At 41.7% G+C, this 26,953-nt stretch overlaps 1 protein-coding gene across 7 annotated transcripts in view; it reads left to right on the top strand.

Moving 5' to 3' along the window:
* The window catches only part of NCOA2 (nuclear receptor coactivator 2), a 276,268-nt gene that overhangs the window by 153,536 nt on the left and 95,779 nt on the right, over positions 1-26,953 (top strand). For 2 of the 7 annotated variants that reach the window (XM_080646261.1, XM_080646265.1), the window contains one exon: positions 9,352-9,383. The exons of the other annotated variants lie outside the window; for them this stretch is intronic. The gene's annotated coding sequence lies outside the window, so the exon portion shown is untranslated. The remainder of the gene's footprint in view (positions 1-9,351; positions 9,384-26,953) is intronic. 7 annotated transcript variants of the gene reach the window in all.

Below are 26,953 nucleotides of genomic sequence, written 5' to 3'. Positions count from 1 at the left end.
GGCAAAGTAACTTGTCTAAGCTCACACAGGTATAATAAGCAGTGACCCAGGTAATTGCCTCTATAGCCTACGTTCTAAGTTGCCATGTGTACTGGGTTCAAATGGTGCTGCTATTGGAGCTGCTGATTTATTCTGGAATGGGGACAGGATGAACATAGGGACAAGGATTAAGGTAGAACTGATTTTGTTTTTTAATGTTTGTACGTTTAATGAATTTTATTTCTATTCTACTTCAAATATGTTATAAGACTAAAGCATCGTTTAAATGGTGTTTGGTTTGCACTGGAAACATTCATGAAAAGTAACTCACAGCTAATTCAGAAATGTGCTTTAGAGGGAGGTGATCACCATATGAGGGAGAGCATTAACATGGGTAGCAGAGATTGGTATGAGACATGGACTATGAATTACCATTAGATTTGTGGGGTGTAGAGACCTTCTGAGGTTGAAGGCATGTGCTGTATATTTTCTTATTAGCTACCTCTCCTTTTCTTAGACCTTGCTGTTTCTAAGGTCATTACACCCCGATGTAAAAACCGGAGAATCCAAATGAAGATCCTTGTTTTCAGATATTGAGAGCACCCCTGGAATAGTAACGTTGGCTTAGGATTTGTTGTGAGTCATTTTATGTCCATGCACATTCCTGAGAGAGGAGCTTGTGTCTACACAGATGTTCAGAGGGGGATCACTTACACTTGGTGAAACTTTAATAGTTAACAGCCATGTTGATTCCTAGGTGATGTCACTCTTTCTTGTCGGGATTCGTGGTGGAAATGGTTTTACCTCATACAGTCCTTGTAACTGGATCCTTGGAAATGAGTGGGGAAGTAAAGTATGGATATAGCTTTAGCATATGTCTTTGGTCTCAATTGATGTACCCTCCTACCTGGTTTATTTGTAAAATGCAAAAATAACCAGTTTCATTCTTGCACTTATATCTTCCTGTTCACTTATTTAACAGCTGTTTATTGTAAGAGTTTGTTGTGTTCTTCATTAATTAGTACAGGAGAAGAGTAAGCAACTGTCTCTGGGGGTGGGGCGAGGATTGATCAGAGGACCCTTAGAGAGATGGTGAAAGTTAGGCTGATTCTTCAGTGGAGGACGATCAGCAGGCACTGGAGGATACTCGAGGCCCTCACTACCCAGCATAGAGCCACCAGCCACAGGTGGCTTTTGATCATCTGAGATGTAGCTAATGCACATTGAGTGCAAACACAGGGTAGGGCAAAAGTAGGTTTACAAGTTGTGAGTATGCGAAACACCGACTATTTTTATATTATTATTTATTAATTATTGTATTATTTTCCACACGAATAGCTATAAACCTACTAAATGTACATTACTAAATTTAATTTCACCTGTTTCTTTTGACTGTCACTTTGGTGAAGGGATGATTGGTGGCTCCCAAGATTCTCTTATCAGTGCTGCTCTGAGCCAGGGGACAGCATGTGAGGGGGACAGTGGGGGGCAGTAGTCTTTCCTGTGGATGATGTATCTGTGCCAGATCTGAGGGATATACCAAGGACCAAGATGGTATAGAGCCTTCCCCAGCCCACAGTCTTCTGATCAGTAGCAGATTAGAAGCATTTTAGTAGTCCACATTCCTTGGTGGACATAAAAGGCCTTTTCATGATCAGGCTCTACACATTCTCAACTTCTGTCATGTTCTACCTTTAATGAACAGCAGTTTATTTTTCTTATTCACAGGAGTTATGTTCTGTAAAGTGGTGGCCAACACTGAATTAGCAAAGACTGAGTCATTGCTTCTTGGAGAAATACAGAATTCTTTAAATACCTCTGGTCACAACTCAATACATAACCTTATTTTAAGTGTGTTTCTATTTAAAGACGCTTTATTGTATATATATTGTTGATTCACTAACATTGAACTTACGGCCAGCAGCGCTGTAACTCCTGCTTGAATGAAGCTCATCTTAAATATGCATATTTCTTCATAAGGCACATCGTAGCCTTCTGTGCATAGGAACATATATATCAGGCTGTGTGCTTTTCTCGTTTAATTTGCATGCTAACTTGTGAGTGAATATTATTTCTGAATTATACAGACATGGAAACCAAGGCTCCAAAAGGTTAAGTATCTTTCCCAAGGTTGCATTGCTTGTCAATGGTGAAAGCAAGAGATGAGGCAGGCCTCACGTGACTCTGGGGCCATGTTAGGAGATGCAGTTAAGTACCATTCTTAGTAAGGCTTCTGTCTTTGGTGGGACCACAAATTCCCCCACTCAAAAGTGTCCCTTTCTGTTTGATAGCCTAGCCATTGAAATCTGGAAGGACTGAGCATGTGATATGATTTACTCTGAGGTAAGGTCGAGAGCCCCTACGTATTCGTTAACTGTGGTGACAAAACTCCTCTCTGTGTGTCTTGTCATTTCTTTCGGTGTATCTTTTCAACTTCTCTCTCTGCCCACAAAACAGCTGTGTCTTACATATCGCACAGACTCTTCCCATCACCATTATCTTTGAATAGAACTTCTGTGCTGGCCACTCCAGTAGCCCGCAGAGCGGTGGAGAGGTGTCCCAGGCATTGCCATGGTGTCTTCTGTGAGAGAAGCTGGATCAAGCTGCCTAGGCACAGCCCATGAGGGTCCATAGGAAAAGCTGTGGGCATGGACCATTCAGTTCAGAATAGGGTGCAGGAGAGTTGGGTCCTTTGAGACATTTACTGAGAAGATGGGCAGGATTCTGGGTCTTGTGTTTCTTCACACCAAATATTAGAAAACTGAGTTAAATTCCCTGCCTGTTCTACTTGGTTGTTTGTCTTTCATTTAGACAATAAGCTGGGATATATGTTGGTCAGAGTTAACCATTGTTGAGTTGTCTACATCTCCATCTGCCAGGGTTGAAGGAGAATTCCTATAATGACCCATATATTCCAGAGGTCCCTATGGGCTCCCCGGTTTGCTCTCCCATCCCCTCCCAGGTTATTTCACCTCCCGGGTAACTTTAAGGTAGTTGGAATAGAGTCTGGGACATAATTCTCTAATGTACATGGTTAGAAATGTTATCAGAGTGCCTAGGGTTAAGTAGGGAGAGAGACAAGGTAACAGATATAAGTAGGAACTGGTTTCCTGTACAAAGGTTACTGTGAGCAGATGTACCAAAGTAAGAGAAATTGACCAAGTTATTGCCCAACATAAGCAAACAAACAAACAAAAAACAGTTTTTGTTTCACGGGTAGAGGCCTGGGCTGCAGGTATGGAGCTCACTGAGGGCACAATTGAGCTAAATGGGAGCCTGGTCCAGTCCTAAATGTCTAAACCTCCTAACTAAGTTCAGTATCATTTGTGGTTCAGGCAAGTAATGCACTGTGTTTACTGTTGGTTACAGTTGGTACCTGGAGGTGGCGGGCCAGTCTGAGGGCTGGAAACTTTCAAGCAGAAGCACAAATAACCATATTACAGTGACATGAGATTCAGAGAAAGGTTCATGCTTCCCTTGGTAAGCTGAGAGGAGAGAACAAGGAATCTCATCGTTCACATGCTCTGTTGAATATTCAGTTCACATTAGAAGATCCACATGTAGTAGTGCCGCTGTGCCTGGCAATTCCAGTGTCGACTCTCTAGCCCCTCTCATGATGTTACAGCTGAAGATCCCCAGGGATGGCCGTTCCTCAACATTGAGGATGCTGTGTTTATATTTTCTAATACATCTGCCTACACTTTTCCTGTAACCTCACTGGCAAGTCTCCAATTCTGTATTTTGAAGTTGTTATTGAATAGCTTATGTTAGAGAGTGTGTAGAATTGTGGAAAGAACATGGAATTTACAGTCAGGGCTTGGTTGGAAGCCTACGTGCCATGACTTAGAAGCTTTGAGACATCGGGACTCTGTTAACTTCTCTGAATCTGTTTTTTCTTCTCTGAGAATGAAACAATGTACTGGCTAGTACTGTGTCCAACACTTAATTACCAACCACCTAAGACATCTCTTCTCTGTGAAGTATCCCTTCAATACACTTGGTGTGTTTTCTCAGCTGTGTATATTTAATCTCTCCAAGTGGTTTTAAACTCTCTCTCATATCCCTGTGTATTTAAATATGTTTTTAATTAGTGCCTATTCATTGACTAAATTCTCCATGCACCTGTTATTTCTTCTTCTAGAGCAACATGGATTCTCATGTGTCTATCTGAATTACAGATTTTTAATTTGCTTTTGGTATTACAATCTAAGAGTATATTTTAATTTTATTTTTAGCTCCTGGTCATTACCACCTAAGTGAGTGTTATCTTGCTTTCCCCTATTTTAGAACTTAGAGCAGTTGATTTGTTTTTTACTCTCACTGCAACGTTCTACCTTTGTCCCTGTGGCTAGTTATGAAGACTATGTAGAAACATGCTAAAGCTTTTTAAAATTTTAAAATATAAAAAACTGTATGTTTGGGGTTTTATTTTTATTTTTATTTATTTTTTAATCTTTATTCAGATTATTACAATTGTTTCTCCTTTTTCCCCCCATAGCTCCCCTCCACCCGGTTCCCACCCCCACCTTCTGCCCTTACCTCCCCCCCTCTGTCCTCATCCATGGGTGTATGATTTTTGTCCTGTCTCTTCCTGAACCCCCCCCCCCATACCCCTTTCCCCCTGAGAATTATCAGTCCACTCCCTTTCTATGCCCCTGATTCTATTATATTCACCAGATTATTCTGTTCCTCAGGTTTTTAATTCACTTGATTTTTAGGTTCACTTGTATTTGTTGTTCATAATTTTTATCTTTACTTTTATCTTCTTCCTCTTCTTTAAGAATACCTTTCAGCATTTCATATAATACTGGTTTGGTGGTGATGAACTCCTTTAGCTTTTTCTTATCTGTGAAGCTCTTTATCTGCCCTTCAATTCTGAGTGATAGCTTTGCTGGGTAGAGTAATCTTGGTTGTAGGTTCTTGCTCTTCATCACTTTGAAAATTTCTTGCCACTCCCGTCTGGCCTGCATAGTTTCTGTTGAGAAATCAGCTGACAGTCGTATGGGTGCTCCCTTGTAGGTAATTAACTGTTTTTCTCTTGCTGCTTTTAAGATTCTCTCTTTGTCTTTTGCTCTTGGCATTTTAATTATGATGTGTCTTGGTGTGGTCCTCTTTGGATTCCTTTTGTTTGGGGTTCTGTGTGCTTCCAGGACTTGTAAGTCTATTTCTTTCACCAGGTGGGGGAAGTTTTCAGTCATTCTTTCTTCCAATAGGTTTTCAGTATCTTGCTCTCTCTCTTCTTCTGGCACCCCCATAATTCTGATGTTGGTACGCTTGAAGTTGTCCCAGAGTCTTCTTACACTATTTTCAACTTTTTGGATTTTTTTTTCTTTTTGCTTTTCCGGTTGCGTGTTTTTTGTTTCTTTGTATTCAATTCTTTGACTTGATTCTTGTGTTCCTTTAGTCTGCTATTGGGTCTCTGTATAATATTTTTTATTTCTGTCAGTGTGTGTTTAATTTCTAGTTGGTCCTTTTTCATATCTTCAAGGGTCTCGTTATATTTATCGGCCTTTTCTAGGATATTCTTGAAAAGCCTTATAACTGTGGTTTTGAATTCTATATCCAGTCGTTTGTTTTCCTCCATTTCTTTCGTTTGTGATCTATTTCTTTGACGCCGCATTTTCACTGCTTCCCTGAGTTGGTAAGGTAGATTTGTGTGCTAGGTTTCCTATATGGCCCAGTGGGTCGGCCTCCCCAGTTAACCTGAGGTGGACACTCTTGGTACACCCCTTTGTGGACTGTGTGTACAGCCTTGTTGTAGTTAAGTCTTGATTGTTGTTGGTATCTCTGGGAGGAATTGACCTCCAGGCCAGTTGGCTGTAAGGATCAGCTGTGTCTACGCTGGGAGAAGTTCGGTTTTGGAGACAGCCTTATAGGATTAGACTTGCCAAATTGCAATAGCCTGTGTGCTCAGCTTGGATGGGGTGGAGTCTCAGGGCGGAGCAGACAGTGTTGGCTTCCAGTCAGCCTTGCCCTTACGCGCGTGCGCGCCTGCAGACCTTTGCCTTCTCCGGCTCCCGAGTCTCCGCCCGAGAGTCCAGATTCCCCCCACAAGAGCGTGGGTCTCCAGGAGCTCGCCTAGAACTGGGGTTCAGTGCAGTCAGAATTGGGGTTCAGTGCAGTCAGGAGCTTCGGACTCCCTTCTGCTAGGGAAAGCCTGTGGCAACCTCCGCAGCCTTTGTGCACACTGGCATGCGCGCGCCTGCAGACCTCTGTCTTCCCCGGCTCCCGAGTCTTCGCCTGAGAGTCCAGATTACCCCGCCGCCCCCCCGCCCCCCCCCCCCCCCGTAAGAGCATGGGTCCCCAGGGGCTCGCCTGGAACTGGGGTTCAGTTCAGTCAGAATTGGGGTTCAGTGCAGTCAGGAGCTTCGGACTCCCTTCTGCTAGGGAAAGCCTGTGGCAACCTCCGCAGCCTTTGTGCACACTGGCGCGCGCGCCTCCGGAACCCTGCCTGCCGGGGCTCCCCCAGGTCTCCCCTGGGTCTCCGAGTCTCCGGGTGCCTTTCTCTCTACCTGACAGTCCAGACTCCCCCTGTATGAGCCTGGGTCCACTGGGTTTTGCCCGGGACTGGGGTTCAGTGCAGTCAGAACTGGGGCTCAGTGCAGTCAGGAGCCTCCAACTCCCTTCCACTAGGGAAAGCCTGTGGCAACCTCCGCAGCCTTTGTGCGCACTGACACGCGCGCGCCTTCCAACTTCTGCCTTCCCCAGCTCCCGAGTCTCAGCCCGAGAGTCCAGACTCTCCCCGTAAGAGCGTGGGTCCCCAGGGGCTCGCCCGGAACTGGGGTTCAGTGCAGTCAGAACTGGGGTTCAATGCGGTCGGGGGCTTCCTTCCCCCTTCCGCCAGAGAAAGTCAGCCAGGCTCTCAGCCGCCCTTCCTCTCTGCGCGCACAAAGACCCTTTGCCGTACCTCCAATTCTCTGTGAGCTTTTCTCTTTCCTTCTAGTTGTAGAATTTTCACTCAGCCAGCTTTCCTGTGGTTCTGGATGGTGTCCGTTCTGTCTTTTAGTTGTAGTTTTGAAATTGTGCGAGGCAGCAGTTTAGGTGCTTACCTATGCCGCCATCTTGGTTTCTCCCTGTATATTTGGGTCTTTAAAATCATAGAGATAAAAACTGGAAGGAAATATCTGCTGGAGGAGTGAGACCTGCGCAGGTGAGAAGACCTGTGCTGGAGGGAGGGTGCAAGCTCCAGAGTCGGCTGCTGGGATTTGAATCTCACTTCTACCACCTGTTGGCTGTGTTTGACCTTTGACATGGACATGTTAGTCTATTTTTCTGTACTTCTGGAAATAATTATAATAATGACTTCATAGGATTTTGGGGAATATAAAATAAAATAATACAGGTGTAGCATAGTAGATAGTCAATGGTGCAATAGCTTCAAACTCCATAGCACTTTGTAAAGCAGCTTAATTCAGTGAACATTGTCAGGCCTTCTGATAAGGGCATAAGATAAAAAGACAAAAACATACTCAGCTTCTGCTCCTTAAAGTTTGGCAGGGGAAAAGACAAATAATTATGATATACATGTAAATGATAGAGTTCTATATAGGCTATTAAAGAACAGAGGAAGGAAATTTAATTGAGGGGAGAGGATCCTCTGAGCTGGGACTTAAAAGATGAGTGTGAGTTAGCCAAAAGGGGAAGCTACATGGTTTGTCCGTGTCTAACAGGCACAGCAAAGAGGTGAGAAGTAGTATGTGGTAGATGAGGAACCATGTACACCTCACATCACCAGGGCAGACAGTAGGGTGGCAGAGGAGCCTGGAGAAACGGGCAGGGGCTACATCATAAGGCAGCTTAGGTGACCTTTGGGGCAGCATAGACTTCCGCCTGGAGGGAGTAGAGGCTATTAAAGATTTTAAGCAGGGAAATTATCTGCAAGTAGGGAAACTTACGTTAGTAAATCCAGGTAAAAGATGATGAGGACCTGGTCCGGAGCAGGAGTGATTATCATAGTGAAGAGAGAGGAGACTTGAATCTTTAAGAGGACGGTCACATTATGGATGATTTGATGTGGAATTTAAGGACGATCAGTGGATGGGTGCTCTTTCATTGGGGCAGTTTTAGGGCAGGGAGAAGTAATCAATCCTGTGAACTGGCCCTGAGCTGAATTTTTGAGGTGGAACCTTTGAGAGGTGACGAAAAGAAAGAAAGATTTGGGAAACCTTGAAAGTAGGTGATACCACCAAGAAGAATGAGAAGCAGCAGTTCTTAACCCTGTTGAGCATCTGAATTACCCAGAGAGCTTCTCAGCAAAATATTGATGGTCAAGCCACACCTCTAAAATCAGATTTAATGGTTCTGGAGAGGTGTCCTGGTCATTCGTTGTGTGTGTGTTTTTTTAAATTGTGGTAAAGTACACATAACATAAACTTTACCATTTTTACTTTTTAAAAAAATGTATTTTATTGATTTCTTACAGAGAGGAAGGGAGAGGGATAGAGAGTTAGAAACATCTATGAGAGAGAAACATCAACCAGCTGCCTCCTGCACACCCCCTACTGGGATGTGCCCAGACCAAGGTACATGCCCTTGACTGGAATCGAACCTGGGACCTTTCAGTCCACAGGGCGACGCTCTATCCACTGAGCCAAACCAGTTAGGGCCATTTTTTCTTTTCTTTTCTTTTTTTTTTTTTTTTTTTTTTTTTTAACATATTTTTATTGATTTTTTACAGAGAGGAAGGGAGAGGAATAGAGAGCTAGAAACATTGATGAGAGAGAAACATCGATCAGCTGCCTCCTGCACACCTCCCACTGGGGATGTGCCCGCAACCAAGGTACATGCCCTTGACCGGAATCGAACCCAGGACCCTTTAGTCCGCAGGCCGATGCTCTATCCACAGAGCCAAACCGGTTTCGGCTAGGGCCATTTTTTCTATTTTTAAGTATTCAGTTTTGTAACAGTAAGCACATTCATGATGTTATCCATTTCCAGAATTTTTTTGTCATTTCAAACAGAAACTCTGAACCCATTAAAAACTCCCCGTTTCCCTTCTTTGCAGCCCCAGTAGAACAGATAACCTCTGTTCTACTTTATGTCTTTATGAAATTGACTATTCTAGGTACCCATGTAAGTGAAATTGTAATATGTGGCCTTTTGTCTCTGATTCCTTCCACTCAGTGTTTTCAAGGTTCATCCATGTTGTATGTACAGTAATATCCCTTATCTTGGTGGGGTATGTTCCAAGACCCCCCACTGGATACCTGATACTAATAATAGTACTAAACCCTGTACATACTATGTGTTTGTTTGTTTGTTTTTCACTAAACATGCCTACTATGATAAACTTTCATTTACAAGTGAGGCTGCTTAATGCTGCTGTGAATACGATGTACATGTGGTTGAGTCCCTGCTTTCATTTCTTTTCAGTCTATGCAGAAGTGGAACTGCTGGATCACGTGGTAATGTATTCTTTTAAGAGCTCCCAGGTGATCTTTCATATTCAGCCATAGTTAAGAACTTATAGTGTACAACAAGGGTGCTTAATCTGGAGGGTCCTTGAAGGGTGGCCTTAGTGCGCTGGTCTTTTCAGGAGAATTGTGTGCCTTACTTTGTATATACCTGGTTTTACTTTTTGGCTTTGATCAGATTCTCAGAGCAGTTCCTAACTTCAAAGCAGAGTTAGGAATCACTGCAGAACATAATGTTAAAAGACAAAGATTTGAATAGACATTTCTCCAAAGAAGATATGTAATGGCCAAGTAAGCACATGGAAAGAAGCCCAATATCATTAGTCCTTAGGGAAATACAAATCAAACCAACAATGAGATGCCATTTCAGACCCATTAGGATGGTTAGAATTAGAAAATAAAAAGGGAAATAACAAGTATTGACAAGGATATGGATAAGTTGGAACCCTGGGACAATGTTAGTGGGAAAATAAAATAGTATGTCTGCTTTTGAAAGCAGTTTGGCAGTTTTTCAAAAAGTTAAACAGAGTTACCAAATGACTCACTAGTTCCATTCCTAGCTGTATGTCCTACAGAACTGAAAATATATACCTACGAGAGGCCCAGAGCACAAAATTCGTGCACTCGGGGGAGGGGGAGTCCCCTCAGCCCAGCCTGCACCCTCTCGTAGTCCAGGAGCCCTCGGGGAATGTTCCGCCACCACCGCTGCGCTTGCCAGCCATGAGCTTGGCTTCTGACTGAGCAGCAAGCACACTGACCACCAGAGGGCAGCTCCTGCGTTGAGCGTCTGCCCCCTTGTGGTTAGTTCACGTCTTAGCAACTGGTTGTTCCGCTGTTTGGTCGACTTGCATATTAGCCTTTTATTATATAGGATGTAAGAACTGTACACAGATGTCCATAGTAGCATTATTTCTAATAGCTAAGAGTAGAAACAACCCAAGTGTTCACCAACTGGTGAGCAGATAGACAAAGTGTAGTATATCCTTACGTTGGCATATTCGGCCATAAAAAAAGGAATGAAACACTGATACATGCAACAATATTGCTGAACCTTGAAATTATTATTCTGATTGAAACAAGTCAGACACAAATGACTACATATTGTATGATTCCACTTACATGAAACGTCCAGATGAGGCAAATCTGTAGACATTCTTACAGGCCTCCTCTCGGACTGCTTAATTATTCTTTCCCCTCTCTTTTACTGGATCTTCCTCTTCAGAGTTATCCGGACCTCCATCGCAGCCCAATGACCACCTAGTTGTCTTATTTTTAAAATTTATTTTTAATAGCTTTATTTAGCCATAAAATCCACCCTTTTAACCTCTACATTTCAGTGGCTTTAGTCTAATCGCAGAAATGTGCAACCATCACCACATCTAATTCTACAACATTTACTCACCCAAAGGAAACCCGTCCCCATTATGCAATTACTCCCCAACCCTACCACTGGGGTGATGGGGAGAGAAGTGTAATCGTGGATCATGGAGTGAGTGGAGGAGAATGGGAATAAACCACAGGTCCATATACCCTTATTTGAATCTCAAAATTCAACAAACTCAGAAAATGGAAAGGTTTGGCAGTAAAGCCTGACCTGAATGGGTCTGAGCTGATTTATAATCTTCATCTGTCCCACTTTGTGTGAAATTCAGACATTGCATTGCATAAATAATATTGAATTTGAATGCAGAATGCTTCTACAGTCCCCTGTGGGGATGGTATGAAACACAGTACATAACACATATTCTCTTTCTAAAATTAAACATATCTTTCTATCTGAATTCTAAATTATGTGGCCCCTAGGTGTTGGGGGGAAGGGTCCACAGGTCGTAGTCTTTGGATGGGCTGGGATGTAAAGGAAAGGTGAGAAATTGAATAGTTGCTAGAGAAGGTTTCAGATTCAAGAGACATTTATTCTAAAGTATGGAAAGGACCTGAGTATGCTTGTAGGTTAAAACAGAGAGGAAGAGGTTGAAAATTTGGTAAATAGAAGCTTTGTAGCAAAGTCTCAGAGAAGGTGGGGAGGGAAATGGAAGATGGGGTTGGAATGGTTGGCGGTTACAAGAGGAGGAATCACACATCCTCTGAGACACCATGAGTGATGTAGACGATAATGGCGGATGTCTTTGTAAGTCAGGAAGAAGGGAAGGTGAGGAAAATCAAGTTGAATAGTCATTTGCAGAAGTGGTTAGAGAATGCTGCTTCAGGCTCCTGTGCTGGAAGTAATTGTTGGGGTGAATAGATGGAGCTGACTGAAGAACGAGGGAAAGGATTTGCAGGCAAGACGATGGGCCTAGGGCAAGTTTAGAAACCTTGAAATGTCTGTGGGACCATTTTGCCCCTTAACTGTATGACTTTCTCCATCACTGTCCAGCTTCCCACTGACAAGAGTGGAGAAACCTTGGGATTACGTTTTACAGAATGAATTCTGAGAGGAGATGTTTGAAAGGGAACCGAAGGTTCTTGGGGCTGGTGGTGGGTCTCACAGGTAAAGAAGAAAAGGAGTTGAGTGAAAGGAGCGTGAGACCTGTTTTTTTGTTGTTGTTTTGTTTTTAAATATATTTTATTGATTTTTTTTACAGAGAGGAAGGGAGAGGGATAGAGAGTTAGAAACATCAGAGAAACATTGATCAGCTGCCTCCTGCACACCCCCTACTGGGGATGTGCCCACAACCAAGGTACATGCCCTTGACTGGAATCAAACCTGGGGCCCTTCAGTCCGCAGGCCGACGCTCTATCCACTGAGCCAAACGGGTTAGGGCTAGACCTCAGTTTTGTTACACACTGAAGACCAGTTATTAAGGAAGAAGGCAATAAGAAAGCTAGTACGCTAGGAGGTTGTGGGCAGCATGTGGCATTCAGAATATCAGCAATTCTGGCTGATAACAGGTTCAGGGTATGATCATAAGAGGCAATTCGGACCCTTTATTCTGAACTGCTAATATTAAGATTTTCAAAAACTTCGTCTTGTTATTACATGCTGGCTATGCTTTTTATCATCTGCTTATTTGATAAACAGATCCTTTTTTCAAGTCACTAATTAAAAAGATAAACTGGCCAGACTGGAGAACTCCTCTTTGTTTATAATAACCAGTTACTTGCCATCCGGAGTGTTACTCCACCAGCTGTGGCTACCTCCCCATTGTCATCCAGCCCAGTCATTCCAGGGCTGCTCTTCCTCCCCAGTCAGTGCTGGGCAGGCTTCCCTGACCAGCAGGGTCCTTCTGCCAGGGATCCTGATGTAGTTGGTCTGGGGCAGAGCCAGGAAATCCAGGGTTTTAAAAACTCTTCAGGTGATTGATTGGCAGTCTAATTTGGGTAGGAACCACCAGCAGAACCCACCCACCCTTAGCTTTCATCTCCACAATAGCATTCTGTCAGATGTGAACATACTATATCTAAGCCATGTCCCAGACTCAACATTCTTTTGTCAAAGTACAAATGAAATGCTTATAAATATTTTAAAGATATTCAATACTAGTAATCAGCTTAAATTATGAAATAATATGCCATAACCTTCAAATTAGCAAAGTGTTTAAAAAATCATAATACCTATAGCTATTGTGAATTACGGTGGGGTGGTAACTTGAACACCTTGCTGAGGCGATTATAAATTAATACAGACTGTTTGGAAAGTAATTTGACAGTATGCATAGATAGACTTAAATAGGGGTCACACCCTTTGACCTAGTAATTACATTTCAGAGACTCGTATCGAGACTATTGATTATTGTTAATAATCAGTAATGTGGATCAGTATTTATATGAAAGATATTCATCACTGTTATTTATAGAAGTGAAAAATGAAAGATTATAGGAAATGGTTAAATATTTCATAGTACCTTTATATGATGGAATATCATAGAACCAGTAAAAATTATGTTTATAAAGATATATTTAATATCATGGAAATTTTTAATTAATAGCATTAGGAGAAAAATAAAGAAAACATCTATAAAATTGATTACAGTCTCATGTGATGAATAACAATATTTCAATCAACAATAGACCAAATATACAACAGTGGTCCCATGAGACTATAATGAAGCTAAAACATTCCCATCACCTAGTGACATCTACACTAATAAAAGAGAAACATGCAAATTGATCGTACCTCCGCTACGCCCACAAGCCATGCCCACCAGCCAATCAGGAGCAAGTATGCAAATTAACCCAACCAAAATGGCGGCGGCCACGGAGCTGGAGCTAGCAGGAGGCTTGGGTTGCCCCGGCGATGGAGGAAGCCAAGCTTCCCGCCCGCCCTGGCCGGCCCTGGCCGGCCCTGGCCTCCACTCAAGGCTACAAAGTTTCAATTATAGAAGATAAATAAATCCCAGATACCTGCTTCCAGCTGGCCCTGGCCTCCGCTCAAGGAGGCGCTTGGGGGGGGAGGGGAGGAGGAGCTGGGAGCTTGGGTCACCAGGTGGGTGATCAGGCAGGATGGGACGGCAGTTGTGGGTGATCAGGCTGGTGGGGGGTGGGGCCATTGGGGGTAAGCAGACCAGCAGGGGAGCCAGTTGGGGGTGAGCAGGCCATCAGTGGGGGTCAGTTGGAGGTGATGAGGACAGAGGGGGGGGGCAAGTTTGGAGTGAGCAGGCCAGCAGGGGGGGCAGTTGGGGGTGAGCAGGCTGGCACTGGGGGCAATTGGGGTGATCAGGCTGGCAGGGGTGGCATTTGGGGGCGAGCAGGCCGGCACGCAGAATGGTTAGGGGCAATCAGGCAGGCAGGTGAGTGGCTGGAGCCAGCAGTCCCTAAACTGCCAGTTTAGGCCCGATCCCTGTAAACCTGCAGTAGGACATCCTTCGAGGGGTCTCAGATTGGAGAGGGTCCAGGCCAGGCTGAGGAACACCCCCCACCCCCTGTGCAGGAATTTTGTGCACCAGGCCACTAGTTGTAATATAATAGCACAACACATTACCCACATACTGTTGTAAGAAACCTACTATGCTATAAAGTACAGTACATACAATTATATACTTGATAATTAAATAAATGACCATAGTACTGGTTTGTGTATTTACTATATTATACTTTACTGGAGGCCTGATGCACGAAATTCATGTAAGAGTAGGCCTTCCTTCCCCTGGCTGCCGGCACCAGCTTCTTCCCTCTGGCACCCGGGACCCAGGCTTCCCTCCAGCCGCCACCGGGACCCGGGCTTCCCTCGCAGCCCCAGCTTCGTCCAGAAGGTCATCTGGAAGGACGTCCGGTCTACTTAGCATATCATGCTTTTATTATTATAGATTGTTATTTTAGAACATGGTCTTTCTACTTATTAAAAAAAAAGTTTAATAATCAGTATGCCATGTTATGCCGGCAGCATCCTCACACATCTTGTGTTTACTGAGCTGTGCTTGCATCATTTTCTCTGCTTGATTTAATCTCGTGTTGTTTCATGCACTAACCTGCTGTTCAGGCTTGTAGCCTAGAACAGTAGGCTGTCCATCTAACCTAGGTGTGTGTGTGTGTAGTAGGCTACACCATCTAAGTTTGAGTACGTGCACTCGGTGATGTTTGCACGACAAAATTGTCTAATGACGCATTTTCCAATCTGTCTCCGTCATTAAGTGGTGCTGACTGTATACAGTTTGGTTTAATTGTATATGTACATACAACATATTTTAGAATACTGAGCAGAAAATTTTTTATAGTTAATGGTGATTCCCTGGGTGGTAGGAATACATGCAATTTTATTTCTTAGCATTTTGTATTTTCTGTTATGAACATGTATTACTTTTACTAAGCAAAAATAAAATAAAACTTAAAAAAATAAAATTCTTCCTCGAATCTTTTAGCAAATGGAATAAGGAAAATCCACTTGGGATAAACTATTGTTAGAGAAGTAATTCTTGCTCATAATAACCACCAGTGTGTTTTCTAAGTACTTGCAAGACATCTATCCATTCCACAATTTTGCCAAGTTATCAGCATCAGCTTGTGGGGCTTTTATTGTTGTTGTTTTTTTTTTGTTTTTAGTAACAGCTTTATTGAGATAAAAATTCACCCTTTTAAAGGGTACAGTGGTTTTTAGTTTATTCATAGGTTGTACAGCCATCACCACACTCTAGTTTCAGAATGTTTTCATCAACCCAAAAAGAAACCCTGTACTCGTTAGCTATCACTCCCATTTCCCTTTCCCCGTAGCCCCTGGCAGCCCTAATCTACTTTCAGTTTCTATGGATTTGCTTATTCTGGATATTTCATACAAATGCAATTATACAACGTGTGGCCTTTTGCAATATCCTGTTAGCTACTCTTCAACTCCTTCTCCCTACACTGCCAGAGATGTTGTTTATGATTCTGTAATGCTGATCTTTGATCTTCCTAGCCTAACTGTGATTTTACCACATTTGGCTCAAAACTTCTCATTGAGTCCGTGGTTTATTTAATCAGCAGGAACTACTGATTCTAGGATTTAAGGTTTTCTATATTCTGACTTTACAAAACAGTATTTACTTAAATATCTGGTAAACACATGAATTCAGTGAATAAAATGTACTCTGCTTATCTCTCCCTTTCTTTCTCCGTCAGAGAAGAAGAGAATTACTATGAGTCAGTCCCATTTCAGGTCACTGATGGGGCAGGAAAAGTTCTCTCCAAAGTTCAGGACAGAGATCTGTCAGCCTCAGCAGGCTTCACAGCTCAGAAAGGGCTTGTTCCTCATTTGGGCACATTGGCTGGGCAAGAGCGAGCCTTTGTGACAGCTCCTAGGTGGCACCTTGAGAAGCAGAGTTCTGTGGCTCCCTGACTTTGGTGGGGTGCAGCCCACACCATCACCAGGGCCTCCCAGGTTTTAGGCTTGATCCCTGTTGGGGCACCTACAGGAGGCAACTGAAATCTGATTTCTTGAGATAAGTTCTGTGTGGTTTTTTTTAAAATAGATTTTATTGATTTTTTACAGAGAGGAAGGGAGAGGGATAGAGAGTTAGAAACATCAATGAGAGAGAAACATCGATCAGCTGCCTCCTGCACACTCCCTCCTGGGTATGTGCCCGCAACCAAGGTACATGCCCTTGACCGGAATCGAACCTGGGACCCTTGAGTCCGCGGGCCGACGACGCTCTATCCACTGAGCCAAACCGGTTAGGGCAGTTCTGTTTCTTATTCAGTGATTGTAGTGCAGTGTCCACCGAGCACAGTACTTTGTCCTTAGCTGCTGCTCAATAACTACCGGTGCAGTTAAACATCAGAAGGAAAGAACTGTGAATTGATTTTTAAATTAAAACCCTATCACTTAGGTTATATGTTTAGTACCAAAAGAAGACCTGTATTCATTAGTAACCTAACCTTATAAAATTCATTTGTCTGAGGCCGAAATGTGTTTTTGCCCTAAGTAATAGTCATTCCTCTAAGTTTTGAAACATTGGCCTAAAACAAAACCCCAAACTAAGGAAGTCATATGCCTGTGCTATGAGCACATGTGTGTTGCGATATTGCTGAGAACTAACTAGCTTAGTTTTCTCCAAATCATCTGGCCCAGTTGGAACTAGGATTCAAGTTTCAGCTTAATGAATTCATATCCTTTTTATTTGAGTACCAGCCAAAAGGAATATAATATAGTTAGCTGTTTCTAAGGTGTCAGGCAATTATCTTAATTTCTTTAAAGCTTTATTTCATGCTTATTACTTGCCTGTTATGGTTAAAAATAAGGTACCAGCAATCTTCCAGATCCTTATCCATAGGTGTAGTTTTTTTCAAAACAATTATTCTGTACTCTCGATACAAACACATTTGAGGACTAATAATTATAAGTTGAAATAAAAAGGTACAAAACAACAAGTTCTACAATAGAAGGAGTTTGTTTTAATTTTTTTCATTGCTTATTCTAGACCACCCTTATCTCATCCATGATTTATAATGCCTTTTAAGCTCATTTGGGGTTTAGTTTGTATTAACTACCCATGGCCTAGTTAGAAGCTACCATTCTTGAGTTGATATACTTAGTTTCACAAAATGCAGTTAATCTCCATCTGGAGCTATAAGAGGGGAGAAACCCCTCCATTTGCAGCTGTCCGGGACAACTATGCTCTTCACGGCATTCACCGAGACTGGAGGGCTCCCTGGCCTCTGTTCCTGAGGCCAGAAGACCGGGCTCCTTTGCACAATCACAGTAAAACAGTGTGATTGGATTCTACTGAAAGCTGTTCGTGCGTCCCAAGTTTGAAACTTAAGCTGAAATATAAATGTCTCATAACCTACACTGGGAGAGTTAGTTTTGATAATCACCAAAACCCAACATTTGAGAGAGAAAAAAATGGTTAAGTAAGTGTTTTGGCTCATATTTTCAGATACCCAGATAATTTTTAAATTCTTTAAAAATAATTCTTGTAAATAACTTTATAAATTCTAGTCATTCTCAGTAAATCACATAGGTATGTGTTATTTGCAAATAAAAATACTTAAGTTGCCTTATTATAAAACCAAATTGCACTTTTTTTTTTTTTTTTTTTTTTTGGAGGAGGTGAGGGAGGAGGGGCCTGTTGATCCAAGGCTGCCTTTTCTATTTTTAATGGCAACCATTGCCTCTTAGCAAATACTGCTCAAAGTTATTGTAATGATGTGACCAAAAGAAAGCTTGTAGGAATATGCATGGTGAAAAGAATGAATCAGAGGTCCTCCTATCAAACCAAGTTTTTCCTCCTTGCTCATTTTCCACGTCTGTAAAAGAGTGGCAGAGGACAGAGAAAGAGCATTGGGGGAAAAAATGGTATTTCAGAAACACAAGGAAGTTTGTAGTTAAATAAGTGTGAATGAGAAAAAGGAGGGGGAAATGAGTGCCTTATTCATCTCTAGCATCCAGAAACTGGAGTGGGAGGAAGCAGTGCGGGCTGCCTGGGCCGGCAGGGCTGGCTCATGCGGACAGTGGGTGCCAGGCTGCCCTAGACGCAGAAGAAAGGAGTGTTATTTTCATTTTATGGACCAGGGCCGGGCACTAGGTAGCAGGGGACCTTTACTTCCTCTTAGGGGAACCTAGGAAACCTTCGTAAAGAGGATGGCTTTTTAGCTGTACTTGAAGGGTGAGGTTTTCCTAAGGAAGAAGAGCAGTTTTAATAACCTTTACTGAAAGGTGTTTGTGATTTATGTGTTTTTCTTTCTTTAAAAGAGTCACATCAGTAGGAGAAAAAGCATGAGAAAGTTCCTATAGTTAAGGAAAAGAGGATGAAATAACGAGGAGGCCAAAGCAACCAAGCCTGCCTGCCTGCCTGCCTCCCTCTTACTCCCTCCTTCCTCCTTTCTTTCTTCCTTTTTTTAAACTCATAAAAGTCTGAAGTGTTAATGAAAGGAAATTTGGAAAATACGGAAATTAAATTACACCAATAGTGCCCATCAAAAAAATATAACTGCTGATGTTTTGTTGAATTTTTCTTTCAATTTTTTTCCTATAAATTAATTTTCCTCTCCACTGTACTCACCATCGGCTTGCATTATTTCACAAACATTTACATGCTGCTAAACTCAACCTACAATAATATCTGACATTTATTAAATAAGCCCTGAATAAGTGCCAGTCTCTGTGCTATGCCTCTCACATTTCATGCTCTCAACAAACTTAGAAAGTTGTGTATTATTATTTCTACACTTTTACAAATGAAACAGCTTGGGTCCAAAGAGGTCAATGAGCATAATTGTCATAACTAATATGCAGTATTCCTGGGTTTCCAAACCAGAGTTGACATGGAGGATGTGCTCTAAGCCACTACATTTTATAACTTTTCATGAATTTTATTTTAATGGTTTCATAATAAAGAAAATTCTTCTATGAATCCTGAGAGTTCTGTTAGAAAGTCTCTGCTCAGATGTCACTCTATCAAGAATTTCCTGATCACCTATTTAAAATAGCACCCCTCAGCCCCATCTATCTTGTACTCTATCCTAACCCTACCTTATTTTTCTTTGTAGCACTCACCACTACCCGATATAGTAAATGTTTATTTGTTTTACTATTTCTCCTTTCCCTTCTTCCTCTTAAGAATATAAGAGTCACGGACAAAAGACTTCATTTGTTTTGTTCACTGCTATCTCCCTCAATACCTAGATCCATGCATGGCACCTAATAGATATTTCATACTTGCTGAATGGTGGAATGACCTGCCTTCAGGTTAGCTTTATGTAAATGTGGAATTTCTTAACAACCTCCATTGGGACTGATAGTCTGGAATAACCACCTGCTCGTACCTCTCCCTCTCCCCCTCCCCCCCACCCCCTCAGCCACAGGTTAATCACCTGTCAATCACAGGACTGATGTTGCTGTTCACCAGTGCCCCAGGCTGATGGGCAACTCAGAACACCCCACCTGTCTGCCCCCACAGTGGCATTGCATGTTTACCAAGAGTCAGCTTCTTGTCCATACTGGTTTATGCCAGTTATACTTGTTATTGTAATTTCATCATTTAATTAAATATTATATAACTGATTAAGTATGAGTTTGAAAAGACATATGTTTCTATAAAAGCTAAGATGAATGCTTTGAAAAACTCAGGCAAATGGACGAAAATGGCTGTCAAATAGGTATATGCAGCACATCTATCTAAGATTGGGGGGAAAATAGTAAAAATTGATACCTCATAAGCTCTTATAAGAATCTAAGTGTCTATAAGTTCTAGCTCTGTTTTAATTAAAAGTGGCAATAGTAGACAGTGCCTTAATGGATAACATTTAATGCAAAAAAAAAGAAAAGATTCCAGTGGAGACTGATACTCAAATGTATATATTTTTGTTTAAAGTTCAAATGGAAGGATTAAAGTAATAGGTATCATTTTCTATAATTGCTCTTGATAAGTGACTTTTTGAACTTAACAAATTACTATTTCTGATTCTATAGGAAAAGAGGCTTTTACTATTTTGAATGAAATTCAACATTCTTGGTGCGCTCAAGATAATTCCTAGCTGGTTTTGTTATTTCAATAACTTCATAGTAATTCAATAATAATACTTCATTTCTCATCAGGAAATAATTGTTGATAAGCCGAGGCATGATTTCTTCTCTGCACTAGAACATGTGCTTCAGGACAGGGACTTCTGTCTTTTGTTCACGGCTTTCTCTCCAATGTCTTCAACAGTGCCTGTGCGTTATTTATTGACTGGATAGATGAATGATTCTAAAGTGTGTACATTTGTTACAGAGAGAAGTGTTTTATATTTTACATCGATATCACTATATTTTTAACAAAAAGAAACATACTTTTGAATTAATGTATTGGTTGTTTATAAAATTAAAATTAACTGCTTTATATAATATACATAGGTTTATGTTTTTCTCTTCAATGAACATGTTGAAGTATAGGAACCTCTGAAGGGGAATTAGTCAATAATATTGTGACTATATTTTGCTCAGTGACGGGTGATCTCTAGACTTAGTGAGGCGATTACATTGTAAGGTCTAGCATTGTTGAGTCACTATGTTGTACACCTGAAACTAATATAATCTTGTATGTCAACTATATTAAAACAATCATTTTTTTAAAGGTATAGGTTCCTCAGTACTTGTGTTACATTGTTTAAGAATTGAGGGACTGATTGGGATTCTCTTGTGAGCTCTAAAACTTCTTGTGTGGCCTTGGTCAAGTTACTTTCTCTCTCCTGTACCTCAGTTTCCTCATCTGTAAAATGGTGGAAATCATAGGAATTAAAGGAGTTCATATTTGTAAAGTGTGTAGAGAATGCCTGCCAAGATGGTTAGCACTTAATAAATGATAGTTATTATCATTGCACCTGAGTTTGACTCCTGGCTGCCTTTTTTTTTTTTTTTTAATCTGTGTGGCTTGGGCAATTTACTTCTGGAAATAGGTCAGAGAGGTTAGATAACCTGCAAGGAGTGTGTAATAAGTACTCAATAAATGTTAGCAAAAAAAAAGGCAGGCAGTGTCATATGGGAGAGGACATTCATTTATTTATTTAAAAACATTTTACAACTGAAATAATAAAAATACTTTTATGCAGATACAGACTGTCTTGCCTTTGTCATTTCAGTAAATTTTCCTCGTAGATTAGAAAGGTTTATTTAATCTCATAAAGAAGTTTAAAATGGGTTTCACAATAACGAAAAGATAATTGAATTTTAATCTGGACAAGTTTTGAATGCAAAAATGTCAAACACAAGCACCACATTGTAGTTCTTAGTTTGATGACTTCTTCCAGAATCCTAGGCTGGCAGTGAAAACTGGTTTTCTGAATATTAATAGGGACTAAGTACACCGGGCTTGACTTGACAGGGAGGGAAATGCTTACATTATGCAAGGAATGCAGCTTCTTCCCGGGATGTTTTCTCACTTGAGGCCTATTAAAACCTCGTCTTGCTATTCCTGGCCATATTAGCACTACTGACGTCGCTGGATTATAATCGGCCCAGTGAGTGGCTATATTAAGGAGCGGGCCTGTGAGAATTGAGAAAGTGGAAACTGCCTTGTCCCCCAATGTCAGACTAGGCATCCCCCCTATTGGTAGTGACCATTTACATCAACTCTCCACTACTTACAGATTCTGCACTGAAATTTACTTAGAGAAAATGAGAGGATTTTTCCTTCTTTAAGGGAGCTGCAGATGATGGAATTGTTACAGCAAAATATTTGTGTAGCCAGTGAGCATGAATTTAGCATTGATTTGATTATTGCAGCGTGTGTTCCAGAGCGGCTGCCGCCCATTTGCAGCCTAATGTGTTTATTACAGTCTTCCCGGTGGCATCTTGAAGTGTCTTCCAACTAAAAAATTCATGAGCATTATTGGCTTTCAGTCAGAAAATGGAATATGTCTTCAAGTCACCGTCTAATACACCACTTTAAGGCCATTATACAAAAGTAAATCTAAGAGCGGCACATATTGAAAAGGAAGGAATTTTTAGCTTAAACATTTGTTTATACACTGTTATTATTGTTCGGGGAGTAAGAAAGAGCCCAAGAGAAGGTAGGTGCTGAACTATTTTACTCAGAACAGAGTAGTTGTAGTTGTAGAATATGTCATTTTCTTTAACCTCCTCTCTACCTGTAAACTGTTAGTGAGGTATTATTGAAAAATCATATTCTAATATGTGTTTGGCTTACTGCAGCTAATTTTCAAAAAGTAAAGTATTCAGTAAGTAGCTCAAAAGTTGTGAAATTAAACTGAGAAGGTTTGCAAATAAGATGCCTTTATTCTGGATTTACTTGAAGTAAGTCTCTTAAAACTTTGCAACTACTGTCACTGAATCAATGTGCGGTTTTCTGAGTCTGAATCTGTAAATACAGACTGTAATATGTGAGGTAAATTAGAATGTTATTGTGTGAAAAGCAAGAACCAATCTAGTGTTTGGTAAACATGAAGTTAAAAGTGTTCTTGTGATCTAATAAAAAGTAATAATACTTGGGGGAAATAATATACTATTTTTGTAGCTGAAATTTATTTTGGAAATATTTTATAGCATCTCCTATGACTTGGAAATGCATCCCTTGTTTTGCCAGTGGGAAGAACATGTTTGATTTTTCTGTGTGCTCTTGTCCCCGAATTGATAAGTCCTCATAGGCCTAGGTCTACTTCTGTTGTACTTGCACGTGATTCTTCTTAGTTTGCTTGTTTGTATGAATCAACAATATATTCTTGCATAATGTGCATATTTGCTGCAGAGGATATTTAACTTTTACCAAAAGTTGCGGTCTTGCCAAAATAATGTCTGCTTTGGGTGATTTTGCCCAGTTGACAGTGTTTGGAAAGAGGTATTTCCCTCTGTTGATTTGATGTCTCTACTTCTGTATCATATGACTGGCTTTCAAGATTGGCCCACTGTTTGCTACCTTTCTTGGGCATCTAACCCTAAAAGCACATTTTGTACATTTAAGCGTTAGATACCACTGTGCTTTCTCACACTTATCAGGGTCTGGCCCAGAAATTTTGCTTTTGTAACATAAAGAGATCCCTTCCTTAGCACAGTGTACTTTGAGGGAGAAACTATTTCGAGTGTAGAATGCACTCCTGATAAAGAAATAGTGACTGCACCCTTTTTATTTTTAGTTTATTTTTATTGATTTCAGAGAGGAAGGGATAGAAAGATAGAAACATCAATGATGAGAGAGAATTATTGATTGGCTTCCTCCTGATGCGCCCTCCCCCCCCGCCCCCCCCCCCCCGGGGATCGAGCCCACTATCCGGGCACGTGCCCTTGACTGGAATTGAATGTGGGATCCTTCAGTTTGCAGGCCAGTGCTCTATCCACTGAGCCAAACCAGCTAGGGCAGTGACTGCATCTTTAACTGTGTACCTCTGAGGATGGAGAACTCTGAAAGAGTGTCTTTCCCTAATGAACTTAACGGAATAGAAATGAGAAGGAGCCTAAGTGAGGCTTTACGTACACATTCGATATTGCTTGAGCATTTCTTCATCTTTCAAAGTTTGTAAAGGATCAGACTGCAGGTGACAGCACAATGCCATGTACTGTCTCTTGAAAAGAGGGGGCAGGGACAACCGGAGGCCTTGGGAGCTGTGGGCGCCTTCTCACGAAGAACTGGCTGATTTCTCAGGCGGCTCCTCCTCCGCTAGGTGTTGATAGGAGAAGTTGTGTCAACAGCTCTTTGTACGTCAGTTCATTATAAATTTCATCTCCAAGTGAGCAATTTCAAGAGCGCCTTTGTGAAAATATTTCTTGGAACTAGCAATAGAGATCTGGTGTTTGACCACTTATTATGTTTGCATTTCAGCAGCAGCATTATCCTTATTTATTCTTTTACTGAATTTGTTCAGCGTACGATAAATCTGTCAGTTTTATAGGCCTCGCGTGGAAGATGGCCAACTCTGATAAGAGATAATATGCACATTATCGTTTACATCAATTCTGCAGGATTAACCAGATTTAATGGTATGAGGCTATGTTGTGAGTGACAGCTTCCTTAGCTTAGAAGTTACATTGACAAATTCCATGCAAGAAGAATGCTTTTTATTTTCAAGGTATTGAGGTTTAACATTTTACTTTCCTTTCCTGTCAACATGGTAAGGATTTAACTGGCATTGCTCACCCTCCCAGAATATTGTTACTTTAAAAAAAACCTGTTAATCTTGGGCAGAAACACTAAGGTCTGCTTTATACCAGTTGCTCTCAGAGAGTGGCCGGGAGGCAAGCTGTCCCAGGGAGCAGGACGGCGGTTGTCATGTTGTAGATAGCAAGAAGGGACAAATCGGAACTTCTTTTCCAGTCTTGTCCTTCCACAACCCCCAGCATCTGGGAGAAACTCTTCTGTGACTGTAATTACCATCATTTACGGCCTAAGAGCTGGCTTGTGTCGTTTTCAGTGTTTCTGATTTATGTTGAACAATTTCAGCATTGAGAGTGAAACGCTCAAGAATTTTAATTTCCTGTGAATGCTGGAAACATGCAGAAATTTTAAGGAACCTCTTAGTTTAGGCCTGCTTACAAAGTACAATTTCTAAACCTTCAGGGCCGCCCTTCAGTACTTTTTCTCTCCTACCTTTTCGTTGGAGATTATTTCACTTTGTTTGCCTTAAAACTCACCCATCCTCACAGTTTCTTTTCTTTTAGACGATTTTCCCATGTGTACGTGCACACTAGAAGTCATAGGCCTACCTACCTATGTAATCTATTGCTCTCTCTATCTATGCTTTTTATCGGTGTCACTTGAGTGGGGGGAAATTAACTCACCGAAGCCCCCAACCACACCTTCTGGTGTGATATACTAGCATTGCTGGCAGCTGAGCTCACATAGGGCGTGAAGTTCTATTTGCACGCCTCATTAGTGAGGCTAACTGTTATTTATTTGGTTCATCCACTGAAGAGCAGGGCATAAATTCTGCTCCAGGATTACATCCACTTCTGGCCCTGTGGCAGGCAAGAGGCAGCGTGGGAGCTGGCTACCGCCTGTCACCACCTTGCTCTCCCTCCTCTCCTCCCTGCTCAACCCTAAATTCACTCCCTTTCCTTTTTATTCCACCTGGGAATCTGGGGGGGTTTTCACCTTGGCTGAGGAGCCGTGATTCGGGGCATCCCCAGCCTAATGTTCGTGGCAGGCAGGGCACGTCCACCTTTCCGTGGCCAGTTACTATAGATTGACCCCTTCTTTTTTTCCTTTTGGTGGTTTAAAGGGTGGTTGGCAGCATGTACTGGGCATACACAGCCCAGGACAATTGCTCAGAAAGGGGACACATGGGGCAGACACGGAAAAATAAGGACAAGCATGTTCATAAAGCTGAAATGTTTAGTTTTTAAGAGAATGTATTCAAGGTACCATCACATAAGAAAAGGAAAAACTTGGCTCTTCAAAAGGAAACTAATGATGTTTTAAAACTACAATTACAGTGGTTTGTGAGCCAGCCTTCAAGTAAAATATGAACAGTCTGCTAAAATGGCCTTAATATACATAAACCAGAAAACATTTGCTCTTTGCTTCACTCACTGTCTCTAGTCCCTTGTTGAATACATCAGTGCCGTCCCTTCATGCAAAGGTACAATAATCTGTGTCTGTAATGGGGGAACTTAAAGGTAGACGATGCTGATGCTAAATCCCAAAGTGTGTACATACGACTTAAGTAAAATGGTCACATTGTAATTGTCTGTTGAAAAACTTTCTGATCTTTCTGATAGAACTATATTTTTTAATACACATCAACAAACTTATTACGTACACCTACAATATGGGGCATTTTGTTATATATTGAGGGTTACATTTTCATGATAAAAATTTACTTGAAATCTTAGGATTTATAGAAGGCTGCTTCCAGGGTAGAAAGTCCTTGGGATTGTTCTGGTGGTGGTGGTGGTGGAAGCTTTCTTAGATTGGATGAGTAATGTTTTTTGTTCCATGCTCATGATTGGAACCCTGGGAATTGTGGTTCCAAGAGAAATACAGAAAAAATACAGAGTGTCGGGCATCGTCTGGAAGAGTTTGGGGTCCAGGTTTTTGTTTGGCCCTCTGGGCTTCCCTGCCCTCCGTGTAGCTCCTGCGCTTCCTCAGCCTCCTCCATCCCAGTTGGCGAGGTGCCCACAGTAAGAGGAGTGCATGCAGTTGTATGACACTTTCACCTTTTACTTGTTTATCTCCCCCGCACCTGGTTTTCTTCTTGAGAGCAACAATCGTCCCGTGCTCCTCACACACTCAGCGTGGTGGACCAAAGCTCAGTGAGTGCATGATGTGGAGGGGAGGTCCTGCTGCTTCCCCCACCTGACCCGTGACTGCAAGATTAGAGGAAGAATGGCTTATTTGATGGAAGACCCTTTGCTGTACATTTCTGTGAAGAGCAGGAGTGGGTCGGCCTGGGTCTCCGTCCCAGTTCTTGCTAATCCGCTCACCAGCCCTGTATGAGAGATGCTACTGATTACCCCATTTTACAGAAGGGGTCATCAAGGCATGAGAGGCAACTTCTTAAGGTCCCACCAAGAGATGCAGCTTGGACATGGATGCTGGCCATTTGGTTCTCAGCTCTACAGCCGCTCCTGGTCCAGTTTTGATGATTAAGTTCTATCTGTAAATTTCTTGGTACAGAGTGAATGCTAAATGAATAGTAACGAAATACAGATTGTGCTCATTATCAGCCCAAAATTCTGACGACAGCGCAGGACCTTGGGGCTTGTTACACTGCTCCCGGCA

Source organism: Plecotus auritus (assembly GCF_963455305.1).
Source record: "Plecotus auritus genome assembly, chromosome: 11".
Taxonomy (NCBI): domain Eukaryota; kingdom Metazoa; phylum Chordata; class Mammalia; order Chiroptera; family Vespertilionidae; genus Plecotus; species Plecotus auritus.
Note: the sequence above shows the minus strand (reverse complement) of the source record. Positions and strands in the feature narration are given on the sequence as shown.